Here is an 18,568-nt window from a genome sequence, read left to right as displayed (position 1 = left end):
CTATTGTTTTCCTCGATTTCTTTACATTGTTCATTTAAGAAGGCCTTCTTGTCTCTCCTTGTTATTCTCTGGAACTCTGCATTCAGTTGGATATATCTTCCCCTTTCTCCCTTGCTTTTCACTTCCCTTCTTTCTTCAGCTACTTGTAAAGCCTCATCAGACAGCCACTTGGCTTTCTTGCATTGCTTTTTCTTTGGGATGGATTGAGTTGCTGCCTCCTGAACAATGTTACGGACCTCCACCCATAGTTCCTCAGGCACTCTGTCTATCAGGTCTAATCCCTGAAATCTATTCCTCACCTCCACTGTATATCGATAAGGGATATGATTTAGGTCATACCTGAATGGTTTAGTGGTTTTCCCTACGTTCTTCAATTTAAGCTGAAATTTTGCAACAAGAAGCTCATGATCTGAGCCACAGTCAGCTCCAGGTCTTGTTTTTACTAACTGTACAGAGCTTCTCCATGTTTGGCTGCAAAGTACATAATCAATCTGATTTCGATATTGACCATCTGCTGATGTCCATGTGTAGAGTCACCTCTTGTGCTGTTGGAAAAGAGTGTTAGCTCAGCGTGTTCTCTTGGCAAAACTCGATTAGCCTTTGTCCTGCTTCATTTTGTACACCCAGGCCATGCCTGCCTGTTATCCCGGTGATTTCTTGATTTCCTACTTTAGCATTCCAATCCCCTATGATGAAGAGGACATCTTTTTTTGGTGTTAGTTCTAGAAGGTGTTGTAGGTCTTCATAGAACCGATCAACCTCAGCTTCTTCGGCCTCAGTGGTTGGGGCATAGACTTGAATTACTGTGATGTTGAATGGTTTGCCTTGGATTCGTACTGAGATCATTCTATTGTTTTTAAGATTGTACCCCAGTAGTGCTTTTCCCACCCTTTTGTTGACTATGAGTGCTACTCCATTTCTTCTAAGGGATTCTTGCCCACAGTAGTAGATATGATGGTCACCTGAACTAAATTCACCCATGCCTGTCCATTTTAGTTCGCTGATTCCCAAGATGTCGATGTTCAATCTTGCCTTCTCATGTTTCACTACCTCCAGCTTGCCTTGATTCATTGATCTTACATTCCAGGTTCCTAAACAATATTGTTCTTTACAGCATCAGATTTTCTTTTCACCACCAGACACATCCACAGCTGAGTGTCCTTTCGGCTTTGGCCCAGCAGCTTCACTCTTTCTGGCGCTACTTGGAAATACTCTTTCTGGCGCTACTTGGAAACCTGCACGGCATAGCTTATGGCTTCACTGAGTTACGCAAGCCCCTTCGCCACAACAAGGCAGTGATCCATGAAGTGGATGCTTCTATTAATGCAGCCCGAAAGATCATTTGCCTTTTTTGCAGCCACATCACATTGTTGGCTCATATTCAGCTTGTGATGGCAACAATTCCAAGATCTTCCTTGCTTGTAGTGTTGTTGACCCACGTATCCCCCATCTTGTAACTGTGCATTTGGTTTCTTTTTCCTAACTGCAGAACCTGGCATTTATTTCTATTAAATGTCATTCTGTTGTTTTCTGAGTTACAGGATTGCTACACATCCCTAGTATGCAGCTCTAGTGGTACCAGCACCGGTAGCACTTCGGAACATAAATGACGTAGGAGAAGCAAGAACAGCCCAAGGCTTCTGAGTTACTGAGGTGGAAAATCCAAATGGCCCTCCCCAGGGATGTTGCTAGGCCTGGGCCAATGGGGACCCAGCCCAAAATCTATTTCCTGGGGGCCCTAGATGTATTCCCCAGAACTCTGAGGGTCCACTGGTGCCAATAGAAGGCACTTTTTTTAAAGCTAATCTTAATTGCTATGCAGGGACCGATTTTCAGGGGGCACTGTATCTCTCACCACATGCTGCGACATCCCTATCCCCCTGCCCCCGCCCCCACCAATCTCTCTCTGCATAGCAATTAATCTTAGGGGAAAAAAAAATCCCCATTGGTTTGGGATGATTTGGGAGCAGGGTGCAAATTAATTGAAAATTGTATTTTATTTGATATTATTTGGATGAGAAACTAATTGGCTAGTTTTGCCTCCTGTGAAATTTAAATATTTTTATTTATTTATTTAAAATATTTCTTGGCCGCCTTTCAGGGCAGAAGCCCTCCCAAGGCAGCTTACAACAATAAAATACATAAAAACTGTTGAAATATTAATAGTGTTAAAAACATAGAAACAATAAATACAACAATAAAAGCCAACAATTAAAACAACAATTAAAACCAACAATTTTAAATAAATCCTAGTAAATATGTTTAAATATGTAAATATAGATATAAATCAACATATGCAGGTTTGTGTCCTGTGGGCCTGGGCCTCGAACCTTTTACAGAGGGTTTCGTCCAACAACATTGCCTAGCAACACCCCTGGCCCTCCCTCCATCCTTACCGTGCCCCCATGCAACTCTTATTTGTTTCAATGGGGTTTGTCCTAAAGAACATCCTGAAGGATTGTACCCTGTGGTTCAAATTTATCTGTCTCTCCACTCTGTCCCATTACTGACACTCAGAATCTTGCCTTGCCTCAAGGTGAAGGCTTTTATTGTGCAATTGTCCTTCCTCCTTCACAGAATTGTATGGAGGCTCCTCACAACATTGTGATCCATTTGTAATCTCATTCTTTATGTATTACCCTTTTAAAAACATTTATAATTCTATATGATCATGCACATTTGTATGATTTATGTGATATACAATAGGGGACATTTGAATGTATAAGCATTATATATTGTCTTTTTAGAGTACCCTGAAGAAGGACCTGAGGTTCCGAAATGTGTTGGAGTTCTTTTATTGCATTAAACATCCTTTTTTCTACCCCTTTGCCCTTTCTGGCAGTTCCTGTGGGGTTTCCCCTTTTTCTTGGTTTTGGGTTCCATTTGTAATCAGCCCATGTTTTTAGCTGACTTTTTTCTAACTTGCTGCAAATAAATGAATGAATGAATAAAAATTGTACGGAGGAAAAGAGCAGAGTAGCAGTGCAAATTTTCATCAGGTGTGGACAGGCAGAGATGGGTGAGAAATTCATTCAGTTCACATTTTAGTGCAAACTTACCTAATTTTGCACTTCTGAATTAATATGTGAATGGAACCTCAGTGAATTTTCGAAATTTGCACCCCTACGACTTTTATCCACTTGCTGGAATCCACTTGACCTGCTCTGAAGGTACTGTTTTTTTTTAAAAAAAATTAAGATACACACACACACACACACACACACACACACACACTCACACACAGAATAGTGCTGAGAAGCACCTGCTTCAAAATGTCAGAAGGGGGGTGACGACCATGAGGGGTTGGGAAAGAGGAGGGGACAACATCGCCCACTCAGTTATGTCATACCCACTTTGTGAACATAAAACAGAACACACACACCCCAAATCACTAGACCCCATGAAGTATGGCCTGTCAATGGAAATTCCATTTTTAGCTTACAGTGAAAGAGCAATGATTGGCAGGACTACAATACTGGTATTCTAAAACACCAATTGCTATTTGCTAGGGGGCATCAGTGAGATAAGGCTGTTGCCTTAAAGCTTGTGGGGTTCCCAGAGGCATTGGAGTGGCCACTGTGCAAAGCAGGATGCTGGACTAGATGGTCTGATCCAGCAGGGCTCTTCTTATGTTCTTATACTCAAATAATTTCAAGAAGAGGGTGTATCGAATGAGGAAAGAAATAGAGAACAGCAGCAATATCACTGTGCATTAAAGGGGAAGGGCCATAGCCCAGTGGTAGCGCACATGTTTGCAGTGGAGAAAGTCCCAGGCTCAATCCTTGGCATCTCCAGGTAGGGCTGGGAAAACTGCTGCCTGAAACCCTGGATAGCTGCTGCCAGTCAGTGTCGGCAATACTGGGCTAGATGGATCGATGCTCTGGCTCGGTATAAGGCAGCTTCCTGTGTTCCTAAGCAGTGTGGCCCCAGACAACACACACAAGCTCATCTCACTTTTAATAACAATCAACAATGCAATGTTTAGACAGCACTCTGGGTGCTAAAACATGAGTCCCTTACATGCAATCGTATATATGTCTACTCAGATGCAAATGTGAACAGGATGGAGAATTCTGCTGCAGTCATTCTTCAGTCTGGAGCATTTGGCCATTTGTTGCCACTGTCCATCTTCTTGAAGAAAGATTTACATGGGACTATTCCAAAGGAAAGGCCTGAGCAAAGCAAGAGTAAAGCACCGGGCTCCCAGAGCATCTGGATCATCTTTCCTCTCAATCCTATGGCTTTCTTACCAATTATGTGAGTTAAACATATGGATCTGATCCAGCTCAAACCCCAATGATTTCAATGAAGAGGGTTGACCATGTGCTTCAATATTGAAATTAATGGGACTTTGCATTGCTTCACTTTAGCTGGATTCATGCCCTACCTTGGTATTTGGAAAAACTGAGAAAGTGGCCAAATTATTTCATATTAAGAACAGAAACTTTCCATACTATTTAAATACCTAAGTTACATTTTTTAATACCTGCCCTGAAATCGTAAGTGCTGGAGGAGGTATTTCAGGCCTGAGATATCCTTGGAATATTTTATGTAGCCTTCATGTGAATTTTCTAAATTATCCTTCTCAAGAGGTTTCACATATAGCGATAGCAGGTGGAGGTGCTACAAACTGCACATCAGCTGCCACCAGTCACTGTGCCTGGTGATGTTCCATCGGCATTGGCTCTTCCTTCCTTCTCTATGCTCATGTTCATTGCAGCTTTGTCTCCTGTTGCTGTTTAGCATCCATGGGTCTTCACTGCATTCCTTTATGTCAAAACATTGGTCCTCCAGCAGTTTATCAGATGTGACAGTGATTAATAGGGACAGAGCAAATATGTCTGCTTGCACTGTGCCGTGGTTTTGGCATGGATTTTGTCTTCAGACTTTCCCCGTATCTTCCAAGGAAGCAGGAATTAGCCTCTGCAGCTGTTTGGCATATGATATTTTGATCTTCTTATTAAGTGATTTGTTCCAGGCAGCCAATCAGACTGCTTACGTTGTCTACACTTTTTCTTCCTACCATTTATTTAAACTTTCCTCTTCAAACAGAGGAGGGAGATGGAGATATTGCACTCCAATTTTAATAAAATGAACGTTTAATGTATTATTTCAGTGCCTGATAAATTGTAACATATTACTTATGGGTTCTTCTATTGCTCACCTATTATAAGGTGTTTCATTTGTGATCCAATTAGGATGGAGCAGTTCCATTTCACTTAACAGGCCTGTACTCTGAATGCAGATTGCTCACATCATACTGTGAAATATAAACATAAGTAATTCCTGGTAATATATATATACATGATTTCCCATAATGCTATAAGTGTTTAAATAGCAGGGATTTTAATTTGTGGGGCGTAAGAAGCAAAATGTACCTGTGGCATAAGGGTAGACACACAGTGCTACTCTGCTACTCCAAACCTAAACACAATTACTTGGAAGGAAGTACGTTTCATGGGTTTCAGTCCAACGTACTTCAACGTAATCTTGCTTAGGGAAGTTTGTTTTAAACCAAAGCTGTTGGGTAAGCCTTAGGATCAGGCTTAATGCCTTGTACAGATTTCCCGCAGAGACTGGATGGCAGCCCTCCCCATCCTGGTACTTCCCAATGTGTTGGACTACAACTCCCATCAGCCCCAGAGCACACAACCAATTGTCAGGATGATGGGGCTTGTATTCAAACATATTTGGCGGGTGCCACATTGGGGAAGGCTGGGCTAACATAAGCTGGTCTGTTTGGGTGGATATTCGATTGAACAAATCTATATGAATCTCTGAACTGGTGTTATTAGAGAGTCAGTGTAGTATAGCAGGTAAGAGTGCTGAGCTGGGAGGTCACATGCAAATCTCACCACAGCCTTGAATTCACTAGGCAAGCCGTAAGCAAGTCGCTCCCTCTCAGCTTCAGCTCCCCCAGCCCCGGCGTTGCATTCGGGCACAGCGAATTAACTCTGCACTGCCCACTTTTAAAAACAAACAAACCAAAAACCCAGTTGCCAGAACCTCAGGCCTGGGGGCCAGATCCAGCCCTGTGCAGTTCCCTAGACAGCCATGCCCCCTTCCTTGGCCTCACCCCCTTTCCCTGACTACTCATTATTTGGTGGTTTCCGGGTTTTGCGCAGTCCCCCCCCCCCTGATTCTGGACGGTGGAAATGTCTCTTCCAAGACTTAGTTACTGGGCAATAAGAGCTTTAAGCTAAAATATGCTGGGTATTTTTTGTATGTTTGAACCCACTCTTTTTGCCTTTATTCCCCCTGCCCCCCGGAATGAGGCCCCTGCGAGCTTCTCCAAAATAGGATACAGCATCGTGCTGAAAGCTGGAGCATACCCTTGCTCCAAACTCCCTCTTCCCTCTTTTCCCTTGGACTAGAAGAAACCTTGCTGCATTAAGATCAGAGCCAGCCCAAGACATTTGGCTGCCTGAGGCAAAGGACAAGATCTCCCGCCCCCAATCCCCATATGTGGAATGCCCCCCATTCCATGGACAGCAACTATTCAGACTAGCGGTGGAATCTTTCTTCAGCACTGTTGACAGGACAGGGTTCTCCACTGCACCTGTGGGCAGCAGGCTAGTTTAGGGGATGCAGGGCAGGGCACATGGCACACACAGCTGTGTTCTCCAATGCCCTGGAGAGGGGCGGTAGCTCGGTGGCAGAGCACCAGCTTTGCATGCAGAGGGTCCCAAGTTCAATCCCCAGCATCTCCGGTTAGAGCTTGGAAAACTCATGACTGAAACTTTGGAGATCTGCTGCCAGTCAGAGTCAACAATACTGGGTTGCATGGTCCAATAGTCTGACTCAGTATAAGGCAAGTTCCTATGTTCCTACCTTATACTTCCTCCCTGTCCCCCTGCCAACATCTGCTAACTGAAGTGGCTGCCTCACTCTGCCTGATGGTAGGGCCAGCCCATGCCCACCAGTGTTGTATATGACCCTGTTAATACTATTAATACAGGGATAGTAATACATGCCTACCATATAGGATGGTTGTAAAGCAGGGGTGGGGAGTCTTTTTCCTGTAGTGGTCTGCAGTAGTCCACTCAAAGCTTGTCAGGGTCTGTGTCCCAGCAGTGGGTGGGGACCGAACCAAAGTGGGTAGGAGCTGGAGCCAAGGTGGGAAGAGCTGGCAAAAAGTGCAGGGTTCGAAAGCAGGCCGAGGTCCATCTGTGGCTCTTGACCTGGAGGTTCCCCACCCCTGTTGTAAAGATTACTAAGTGCCAAGCTACACGTGATAATGGAAAGATGTGAATGCCTTTCCTTCTCTTTAATTTTTTTTTTTTCAAATCCTAGTTGTGGGAACCCTGATTTCTGGTTGGAACCATGATGTTAGCCAGGAGGGCAGAACCTCTTAGCATGAGGGGGAATCTGCACAAAAGCCAGGAAACCACTAGACTTGGTCCACGGGTCTGAGGTTCTGCACCCCTGGTGTAGAGCGGGAGAGGGTTCAACCCTTTTCCTTGCATCCTTTCCCTAATGCTGCTATTGGCCCAACAGAAAAACCTACATGGCTATGTAATGTATGGGGTTTTTTTTTCCTACCAGGGCAAATGGCAGCTTGGAGGGGGTGATTTTTGATGGGAATTATTTGGTAATGATGCTTCCTGTTAGAAAGGCAGTTAGCAGAGAAAAAACAAAAGGAAGAACAGAAGGAGCATTTACCAGTCCCACATACACACAGGCTATAAAAGAGGTCCATGCCCTTCTTTGGTAAAGAAAAGGTAAAATAGTTTACTCACAATATTCTTGCATAAAAATGCAGGTACAGCATATAGTTTCAAAAAACAGTTTGTTCAGTCCATTTGTGTTCTATAACACTGGCAGGAGCGAGACAACAAACACAACTGCTCCCAGCAATGGAAGAGGTTGGGGGGGGGGGAGGAAGGGGAGGAGCAAAACAAACAAATCATAGGAAACCACACTGTAGGTTATAGAGATCCTAAGGCTAGCAGTTGCCTAAAATTCCCATGAACTAACTAACTGCAACACTGCCCCCTTCCAGCAACTTGCAGATGAGGTTGCAATATTCCCAACAGTTTTCATTGGGAAGATGATGGATGACAAGGCTTAAACCACCCACCTGCCATGCTGCACTCTCAGTACAGATTGCCCTCTTTTACAGCTGCTATTTGCAGTGTGTGTGTGTGTGCCTAAAGAGACTGAGACACATTCACACATCTCCATCATATGTAGTCTGGCTCTGAGAGAATGGATGAGATGTGCTGGGAGATAATGGATATGCAATATATGTGCAAAGTGTTACTAGTATTGCTAGATCATATTGCTCGTACAGGCCATACATATACGAAAATGTACATACAAGAGAAGAATCCTGTGAACAAACAGATACGCTGTCATACAAACCTGGCAAATAATCTATGTATTCAGATTAGCACGTGAGAGCGCTAAGCAGCTGAGTAGTGCTAAGGGGTCATTTGCAGGGAGAGCGAAACAGCTAAATAGTTCTAAACAGCCTTGGAGCATTGTCACTTGTTAGTTGTCACTTAACACCTGATCAGTGGTAAGCTTTGCAAAATGAGTGCTTGATGCTGGGACAAGACAGGCCACTAGGTGCAATGTCTGTTCCCATTTTAACAATGCCCTGTTAATAGTACATTCTACCAATCCCATCTGTGCTTATTACGGCGACCAATTCTACAAGGGGGAAGAAAGGTAACCAGTTGCTCATCTGGATGTTGCTTTTCTGTTCACGTGAAAACGTTCTGGCCTGACCAGCCATTTACAAGTATGTGCTGCATGTACAAAAACGATGGGTTGACTGAATGATAGGGATGGGTGAACAGTGCATTTCAGATTGAGTCTGATAAGAATTTACCAAGATTTGCAAAGTTATCCATATTCAGGAATAAAAAGAACTTGAGATTTAAAAAGGGTGAATGTGGCAGAAACCGAAACTGACAGATTTGTCCATCCAGGCCCAGGGTTTTGAGTGCTTTTCTCTTAAAAGTCTGGGTTTGAATCCTGGAGTATTCAACCATGTTAGTGCTGAACTGGGGTTACCACCTCTTTTTTCTAACAAGCTCCTAATCTTTAACAGCTATATGGCAGACAGGTACAACATGGTCCTCCCCGTGCTGGGAATAACTGTACCAACTTAACTTGATTGATGCAGATAGATGAGAATTTCATTTCAGTTCGTTGTTGATAAGAATTTACCAAAAATTCATGAAGTTCTTCATATTCAGAAGAGAAAGAAATTGAGATATTAAAAATCCAAATGCAGTAGAAAGCAAAATTGATAAACTTGCCCATCCCTGAGTGATCCCGGTTACTGGCTGGTAGAAATGTCTGTGATTGCAGCGGATGGGCAGGTGGGGGTGGACAGAAGTGCGCTCGTGGTGACTATTCAAGTTGCTGCCTTCCAAACACCATGGAGAGTTGCCATAACTCAATGGCAGCAAACATTTTTGGTATGCAGAAGGTTCTACGTTCAATCCCTTTCCTCAGAAGTTAAAAGGTTGTCGGGTAACAGGGCAGGACTGGAAAAGAAGCCTTGTTTGGGTAACGGCTTCACGTGTTCGTGTTCATCCCAAATCCCTCAATTAGCTCACATTAGCGTACGTGGTATGAGGATAGTGTCCCATGCATGGCTTTGGACAAATCCCTATGCTTTACTTTAGCCACTTAAAAAGCACAGATAACCTCTCCTTTGTGAAACAGCTCTTTAACTTGGTAGATAAAAATGTGCTGGATAAGGGCAGGCAAGCTTAGCACTTACTTTCGTTCTTCTGGTTTTTCTATCGACTGGATGCCTTCCAAGTTCAAAAATAAATGAGGCCCACTAATGGTAGCCAAGTGATGCTTTCCCCTTTCCCTTTGTTCTCATTAAGACTCATTATATGGATGTTTTTCATGTAGTCTTCCTAAAATGGGCATATACACTGCATGGTGCTTGGCACAGAATCCTTCTAAAATGAGGTTCAACTATTGGTTTAAAACAAGGGTGTTGAACCTCAGGCCCAACTGAGGTCCTAATGTGGCCCTGTGGGGTTCCCCAGTTGGCTGCGCCCCCTTTCCCCCTACTGCCAATTGGTTGTGGTTTCCTGGCTTTTGCACATCCCCCCCCCCATTCTGAAAGGCCAAAATGCTTCTCCTAAGGCTTAGTGGCAGTAGGAGCTTTAAGCCAAAAGACACTGGCCTTTTAAAATTTTTAACCCTACCCCTTGCTTTTGGCCCCACCCCCTTTGCCTTTGACACTGCCCACGACTGGAACGTGGTTCCCAAGAGCTACTCCAAAACAGAATCCAGCCTTCGGGCTAAAACCTGGTTTAAAATATTCTTTAGTGAACCTTGGTGTGGTGTCCTCTTCAAGGAAATGAACAATGCTGCTGCCTGCTGAATATCTGAAAGCTGAGCAAGGACTTCGTCTTTGTCTTGTCAAAAGGACTTTTAATAACAATGAATCAAAATGCCTCGCTCAGCTTTCAGGCACTCAGCAGACAGCCGTACTGGAATGCCCCAAGGGAGGAAGTCCTCTAAGGGGCTTTCCAAGAAGCTCAAGTGGCGTAGAAGCTGCAAGGACAGAACAGGTGTGTGTGTGTGGGGGGGGGACTAGTAAAAGAAAGATCTTATGTACACACCCCTCAGCCACGTCCGTACAGTAAGGCAAGCACTGAAGCCCTGTACCCTGAGAAATTTCTCCTAAATTCTCAACATCCCAGCAAAAGACACAGAAAAACACTTGCCTCTTTCACAGGGAAATGAAGATGTTGTGAAAGGGCAGGTGGGCTTTTGTCACAGCATTATTTAAAACACACACACACATTAGTTAACATTGTGAGGAAGTAGATAGGAGTGACATCCATATGTACACAGAAAAAATGAGTCATTTGAAAAGCACTTCCTTTGATCCAGCAAAGGACATCCTTGCACACCCCTCCACATGCTTATCTGATGTGTGTCCTAATCCGCATCAAAGTTTTATCCAGTGCCCTTGAATTGGCTTTTTATTGTCTTGAACTGGCAGTTTTGAATATTGATGACGATGTGCTACAACTTCTGGTGCCATTGTGTTACAGTGTTATATTATGTATGATTGGTAGCCCTTGACTGTATTTGACTATAGCTGGACTGGGACCAAGGTTTACCATTTTTGAAAGATCCATGGCATTCACAGACAAATAACTTATTGAAAACCTTTTAGTCACAACCACTAAAAGTTAGCTAAACTCCCATTAATTGTAATGTGGTTTGTTATAGTGACAGTAAGATGGATAAATGATCTACTATGCAGCACAATCCTATGTATTTTTACTCAAAAAGTAAATTCCATTAAGTTTAATAGGTCTACTTGCTCCCAGGCAAATTCTTTGTGGATAGAATTGCAATCTTAGGGTGCTTATAGCTGGACGGCTCTTAGCAGTACCAATCAGAAGACATTGTGCAGCTATTCTGTCTTTTCTTCCTTAACAGATTTTCTGCGGTAAGACAAATGATGGAAGAAATGGGAAGAAAACATGGGAGGGTTATGAGTGGAAGGCATCATCTAGACCCGACCCCCCCACATAAAATTCTGCAAATCAGGCAGCATGATGGAAGCATCCTTAATATGCCTTTGTAAGTGAATTGGTAGAAGTAATGATTCTGTGGCATGATGGGTTTCATTGTCAATCACTGGAATAGATAATTTTTGGAATATTTGTATGGAAGAATAGGGGTGGGTTTCCCCCCCCCCAGTTCTACAATGTTACTGGTTATTGGTTAGGGGTTGCTTATGTGTTAAACAACCACATTTCTTCTTTGCATTGCAGTTTAGTTAACAAAATATTTTTAGAATTATTTTTGAAATGTCATACAAAGGTCTGCTAGTCAAACAGTATGAACTGTACACTAACAAACTTCTGATGGGGTTCATGGTTTTAAAATTAAAAAGGTACTTTCTGTTTATCTATTCCTTGTTCAAATAAAAGGAGTTGAAATAACGTGAAACATGTCAAGTTATGTTATCAGTTGCGCCAACTTACATAGCCAGAAAAATATTCTAAGCATTCCAAGGCTTTAACTGGAATGTTTTCATAACTGAACATTTCTAATCTCCTTGGACTCTCAAGCAGATGTTTGCGACTTCAAATTGTTCCCTTTCAAAAGAAATAATTGATCTTATTACAATATTTGTAATATGTTCCTTTTGATCCCAGTATTGTGACATAACTCAGAGCTCATCATTGTTTGCATGCTGTTTCTCCAACACCGTTTACAGATGATGTCATTCTGACCTTGATCTAGAAGGCTGGATTCGGGCACTGGTCTATGTTACATGGGGCTTGAAACCAACACAGTTGTTTAGGACTTGCAGGATTTGAGTCCCAAATTAGTCTGGAAAATAAGACAAGGAAAAAATGGCTGGAGGGAAGCTTCGGCAAAAGTCGCTGTAGTACCAGGAAGGATGGGAGCCTTGGAAGTAAAGGCTTGCAGCTGTGGATTCAGGACACAATAGAAGGAGATGTATAACTGGAGAGTCCCAAATCAGATGCCCATCTTTACAGTTTCTAAAGAAGTCAAGCTGACATTTCTTTGAGGCACGCCAGTTCTGTATTTTGGCATTTTCAAAGTATTTATTTATTTATTTATTTTTAAGGTGGAATGTCACAGCAACTCAACTCCCCCCACTCCACCAAACAAATAATTTTTAAAAAATTCCAGTTCCAGATCTATCATTGGAATCCATTCCGTGGCGATACTGAAAGAGTGTAGTGGCCTGTGTCTGCTATACTTTAATGTCAGGGTACTGTTTCCTATGTTTATGCAGGCATATTTGTTCACCCAGGCATTTGTTCGAGATGTAACTTGGCTCTGGGACCTTACTGCTTTAAGACTGTGTGTTGTTTTCAGTTTTGTTCTTAGTTTAGTTTTATGCTTGATGTTTTAAATTATGTATAAATGATATATTTTAATTATGTTGTATAACAACAACATGCCCAACTTAAAGCAATAGTCACAGCATCCACATCAGTTTCCTGTCATCTGTCACATTCTTGAAACATTTTGTCACACTCTAGTGTGACCAAGAAACAGAATCCAGGATGGGGTGCTGTGCAGAGAGATGCAGGCGTGATTCTCAGTGACTTGGGTCACAGAGTCAGAGAATAGGTTTAGTTCTCCACCACAGTGGTGACCTTGAGTGGACCCCTTTACTGTCTCCTATATAACTGAATGGCTGCCATTCACTCCTATGGAGAAATATATCACTTGGTGCCACTGGCAATAACAGCAAAATTTGCCCTCTAATACTGATCCTGTGTGGTGCAGCTCTCGCTGGCAGGTAATCTTACAGAGGGTGTAGTGTCTGTGTGTGTATGTGTGTGTGTGTGTGTCGGTGTGTGTGTGTGTGTGTGTCAGTGTGTGTGCGCGCGCGCAGAAGACATTGAATTTATTATTATTATTATTATTATTATTATTATTATTATTATTTATATATCTATACCGTCCAATAGACAAAGCTGTCTGAGCAGTTGATATCCTTTGTATCTCAATGGATCCTTGCAATATACAAGCCTGTGTGTTTCCTCTCCCTCCCTCCCTCCTCCACATACACTCACTCATGCACACACATACCATAGGGCTAGTTCTCCCTGAGGTAGTAAACCTGAGTCTGGATTGTACCACCTCAGCTGCAACTAGGAACTCATGTGACCGAATGCTCGCTCACACAAAACATTCCCTCCACATAGAAAACTGGCATTTAAGAGCAAGGTTCCCCAATCTTCTAGGGTTCAGTGGGCACATTTAGAATTCTTTAGAGGGTTTTGTGGGCATTCTCACAAAATGGCTGCTGTTGGAGGGCTTGCCCATTCACAAAATGGCTCCTGTGGTGGATATGGCACCCAGAATGCAAACTGATGAGACCAAAAGAAAAGCAACCTGGCCAAGAAACTGAGTACAAGGCAGAGGTGGGGTGTGAGCTCCAAGTTTGAAATAATATATTTGTCCCCACAAAGTACAACAATTAGAAGGGAGCTTGGCTAGCCTTCTAACTGACATGCTTTTTTTTTTTTTGCAGGGAGTGTTTTTTTGGATGGAGAAGCATTAAATCAGTACGCTAATGATGCTCAGCTCTATTTCTCCTTGTCATCAGAGTCAGCTGGGGCGCTGAAGGTGCTGGACCAGTGCCTGGAGGCTGTATTGGGCTGGATGAGGGCCTATAAACTGAAGCGGAATCCTGACAAGATGGAAGCTCTGTGGATTGGAGGTTCCCAATCCAATTGGGTAAGTGACCTGTTCTGGATGGGGTTGCACTCCCCCTGAAGGAGCAGGTGCATAGCTTGGGAGCACTCCTAGATCCATTTCTGTCACTGGAGCCCCAGGTGGACTCCGTGGCCCAGTGTACTTGGGGCCAGCTTCGGCTGATCCACCAGTTATGACTTTTCCTGGACAGGGATAACCTAGCCACAGTAGTGCACAAATATTTACTATGTAAATATTTACATAGGCTATTACAGCAAAAAAAAAAGGGGGGAATGCAAATGGCGTAGTGGCTGCCATTTGCGTTCCCCCTTCTTCTTTTTTGCCGTAATAGCCTACGTAAATATTTACGTAACCTATCACGGCAAAAAAAAAAAAAAAAAAGGGAACGCAAATGGCAGCCACTATGCCATTTGCATTCCCCCCATTGCATTCCCATTTGCATTCATGGCATTTTTTTGCCATGATAGGCTACGTAAATATTTACATAGCCTATCATGGCAAAATACAGGGACGCAAATGGCGGTGGCTATGCCAGCCACCATTTGCATCCCTACAGGCTGCCCAGCAACCAGATGTCCGGCTGCAGGTGGCCCCGGCCAGCGGCTCCACAGAATCTCCGCGGAGCGGAGCCGGCCAGAGAGAATTTCGGGGGGAGGGACGGAGCGCCTCCCCCGCCACTGCAAATGTCACCCTTCGAAAAGGTAAGTGACTTACATGTTATTAGCCCATGCAGGCCTGGTGTCAGGACCTGGCACGGTCAGACAAATGTCAGGGCCCATGGGCCCCAGGAGGGCAGAGCAGGCTGATGCCCATCGCAACATCCTTTTTCTTTTATTGTGATATGTTTAGTGTGGTGGGTGCATGGTGCCAGATGGTGTTGGAAGAGTGGCCAGGGTGGCATGGTGGGAGCAGAAGAACCTTGACCAGAGCCTACTCAAATCTGGCAACAGGTCTTAGCCCACATGATGGTGTGAGAGGGTGTCACACTTGTCTTGGCGATGGAGAGGACAATTTAAAGGGGCAGCGGGGGCAGACAGACGAGAAAGCTGAATGTTCCCTTCCTTCTCTCTTTTTTTAAAAAAATCTATTTTTTGGCCAATGGAGGAAAATTTCAGCCCATTCTGTGATGGGAAATAACCCTTTGCAAGAACACCCCCTGCCCCGCTACAACAAAACTAATTTTGGGTGGAAAATCATGGGCAAGAGGAGTATTGAACATTCCCCCTCCTACCCATGCTGCTGTTTAAACCCTGCCCCTTGATAGGGAATTGGCAGGATGCTGCCACTGTCACATCTGGTTGCATCCTGAGCTTTGCTTCATACACTGGCTAAGATGCGTTCCAAAGTTGTAACTCTGATTATTAATGATAGTTCCATTTTTATTGGGGGGGGGGGGATTATATGCCAGCAGCTTCTGCCAGTACTTTTAAAATAGTAAGCTGGATCTGAATCGTTGGAATGGGCTGGCTTCCTACGCCGTGAGTCTAGCCAGATGGCGGATTGCGCTAATGGGGCACATTTGTAATAGTTCAGGCACTGAATTAATAATAGTTAGTTTAGCCCAATGGGAATACGAACCTAATAGAGTGTCTCCTTCATATATCTGGTCCTTATCATTTTGATTGCTTTGTGCCAATGAGGTTTTCCACAAGGCTTAAAGGTGATCTCTCAAGGAACTTTTGGGGTTAACTTTGTGATTACCTAAGAAGGGCTGGAAAAATAGTTTTAAAAATGTTTTATGTCCTTAAAGAGAGAGAGAGAACATAGGAACTGAAAGTGTGAAATCTGATTTTCATAGAATTTATTGGAGAACATACTGAGATCCATTGCTTATTAGAGGAACTATGAAGGAGAGTGCTAAAGAAAAGAACACCCAATCCCCTATTCATGCATTATAAAAAATGGTGAAACTCACTATGCAAGCAAGAACAGGGCCGTCTCGGGTAGCACTGCCCCTGATGGTATGCCACATCATAGCCCCTCTCATAGGTGCCCATTCCGAAAGCACAAATGCCGACAGCGGAGATGCCTTTGCGCATACAGCCGCATGTGCATAGGCTTCCCTGTGATTTGGAACCCCATTCCTGCTGATGTGGTGCATTTCACCACCTTTTCTAACACATGAATAGGGCTTCTGCCTCCCTTGTTTTCATTATCAGTTACAGTAGGGTGGTGTGTGAGATAGTGAATGCCTTAAATTGGGGGCGGGGAGGGGGCATGGCCATCATCATTTGATCCCTGGCTGATGCGCCAGGTGGAACATCCATTGGGAGGGCAAACAGCACACAGGGATCCCCTTATCTCTGATCACAGAGCAAATATATCAAGGGGATTCCTCCCCCCACCTCCTCAAGCCCACAGTAGCCTCCAGGCCAGGGGAAGGGGCTTGGAGATGAGGAGGAACTTGGATAAGGGAGTGGGCAGGGCCTGCAGAGGGAGCCCAAGCTTCCAAAGGCTGTATGAGGAATCTCTGCAGGCTGGATTAGACCCCTGGGCTGGAGGTTCCTCACCACTGTTTTAAACAGACTAACTAGCAGCATTATCCTTTGAGCTACTTGACTTCCATTGGGCTACCTTTTGGAAGAAAGAACATAATCATTTCAGTCATGAATCCTAGGGGCCTTCACTCTTTACATGACTGCTATGTCTATGAAATGAGATGGAGCTTGCTGACTCCACCCCACACTTCCTAGGAAAACCCTGTCCACTTCAGAACATGTTTTGGCCTGTACAGCTATGTTCTTCTTGTCTCTGCAGTTCCTGTTTCTTTATTTTGCTCTTGCCAGTTGGATACTTGAAGCAGCTAACAATGTCGATATTGGCAAACAACACTGAAAACTAGTAAACCAGAGGGTTCAAGAGGCCTCCCTACAGAATATTGTTTGAATATGTTGCTTGGGTTCTGCCTTTCCAGCTAGTCAGCCTCACTTCCACTTTCTTTTTCTGGAAGCACAACACTTTTTGGATCACAGCAATTATGAGATTTTTGAAGAATTTGATCTTTTGGACCTTGTATAATGAAATGACCTGGTCCCCACCACTTGGACAATTGCGCTGATTGGAAATAAGCTATCCACTGGATTTCATACTATTCCAAATGTGGCACTGTTCTTGGCTGTTTTAAATGTATCAGAATACACATTTAAATACACACCTTGAGAGAAAGAATGCGTTTAAATATGTACTTTGAGAAAAAATACATACTTAAACAGGTATTTTGTGAAAAAATACATATTTAAATAGGTATTAAAACAGGCATTTAAATATTTTTTAGAGGAAATTTTATTTTAAAATGCACAGATTAATGTAGAAGCAGAATGGGATTATGGGTAAAAGCACGCAAAAGTGACACAGCCAAGAAACAAACACATTCACTTATCCCTAATTGTAAAGGATGTGTTTAAAATGTGGATGTGCTTTCCATTTCAGCTGGTCATTACAATAACAACTATTTAATTGTAAGAATCAGCGCCCGAGTTTGCTTCCCCCCCTTCCTCCCCCCCCCCCCATTTTTCCTTTTGTGTTGCATCATGAGAGCCTTTTCGACTGAAGTGCTGGGTAAAAAATTTTAAGGCTGCAATTCTATGGTCCCTGTACGGGTGACCCAGTGTCGTAGGATTCACTGGATTCCCACCTCCAAGGGTGGGAAGAGAGGTACATCCTCAGAGGGGGAGATCCAGCCTTGGATTCCTTCCCTAACCACCAAATTTCTGTGGAGGTTCCTTTCTGACATTGGAAATTTGACACTGGGGAGGAGTAAAGGGAGGCTTGCCAGAGGTGGGCTATGGGGCATGCTGGGAGGCCATGGAGCTGCAGGATCCACAGCTCTCCTGGCCCCAAATCATTATCCCCAAACTAGATGATTATTTCCACCAGCCCTGGAGCAGGTGTAGATCCTTCCGATTGCTTTCAAGAGAGGGAATTCATTTTGTTTTTTTTAACAGCCTGGGGGAGGAAGGGAAAAACAACTGCCGCTCCTCCCTCTCTTCCGCCCTGCAGGCTCACACTGGCAGGGCTTTGGATTTGTGAGAGGCTCCAACATGGGCGTTCTCTGCAATAGTGGGTATGATCGCCTTGTAAACAAGCAAGCAAATAAATCTTCTCCCTCAAAAAGGGAAAAATAAAGGCAGGTGCTGAATGTGCAAACCAAGTTTCATCCCACAAATGTTCAACAAGAGATACTCCATCACAAACATTATTTTTAAAAAAACATTATGTCCTTAAATCTAGGACCATACTGTTCATCTTATGCCTATGGTTCACCCTCGTCCTTTCCTTAGCCCCTGTGTGGTGGGGCAAATTTAGCAGGGGGAAGTGGCTGAATGGGAAGGTTTAACACCCCCCATCCCATGTGCACTGCTCC

This window comes from Heloderma suspectum, chromosome 1, assembly GCF_057233095.1.
Source record: "Heloderma suspectum isolate Gila_16-S chromosome 1, 16-S_ref, whole genome shotgun sequence".
Classification (NCBI taxonomy): Eukaryota; Metazoa; Chordata; class Lepidosauria; order Squamata; family Helodermatidae; genus Heloderma; species Heloderma suspectum.
This window is presented reverse-complemented; position numbering follows the sequence as displayed.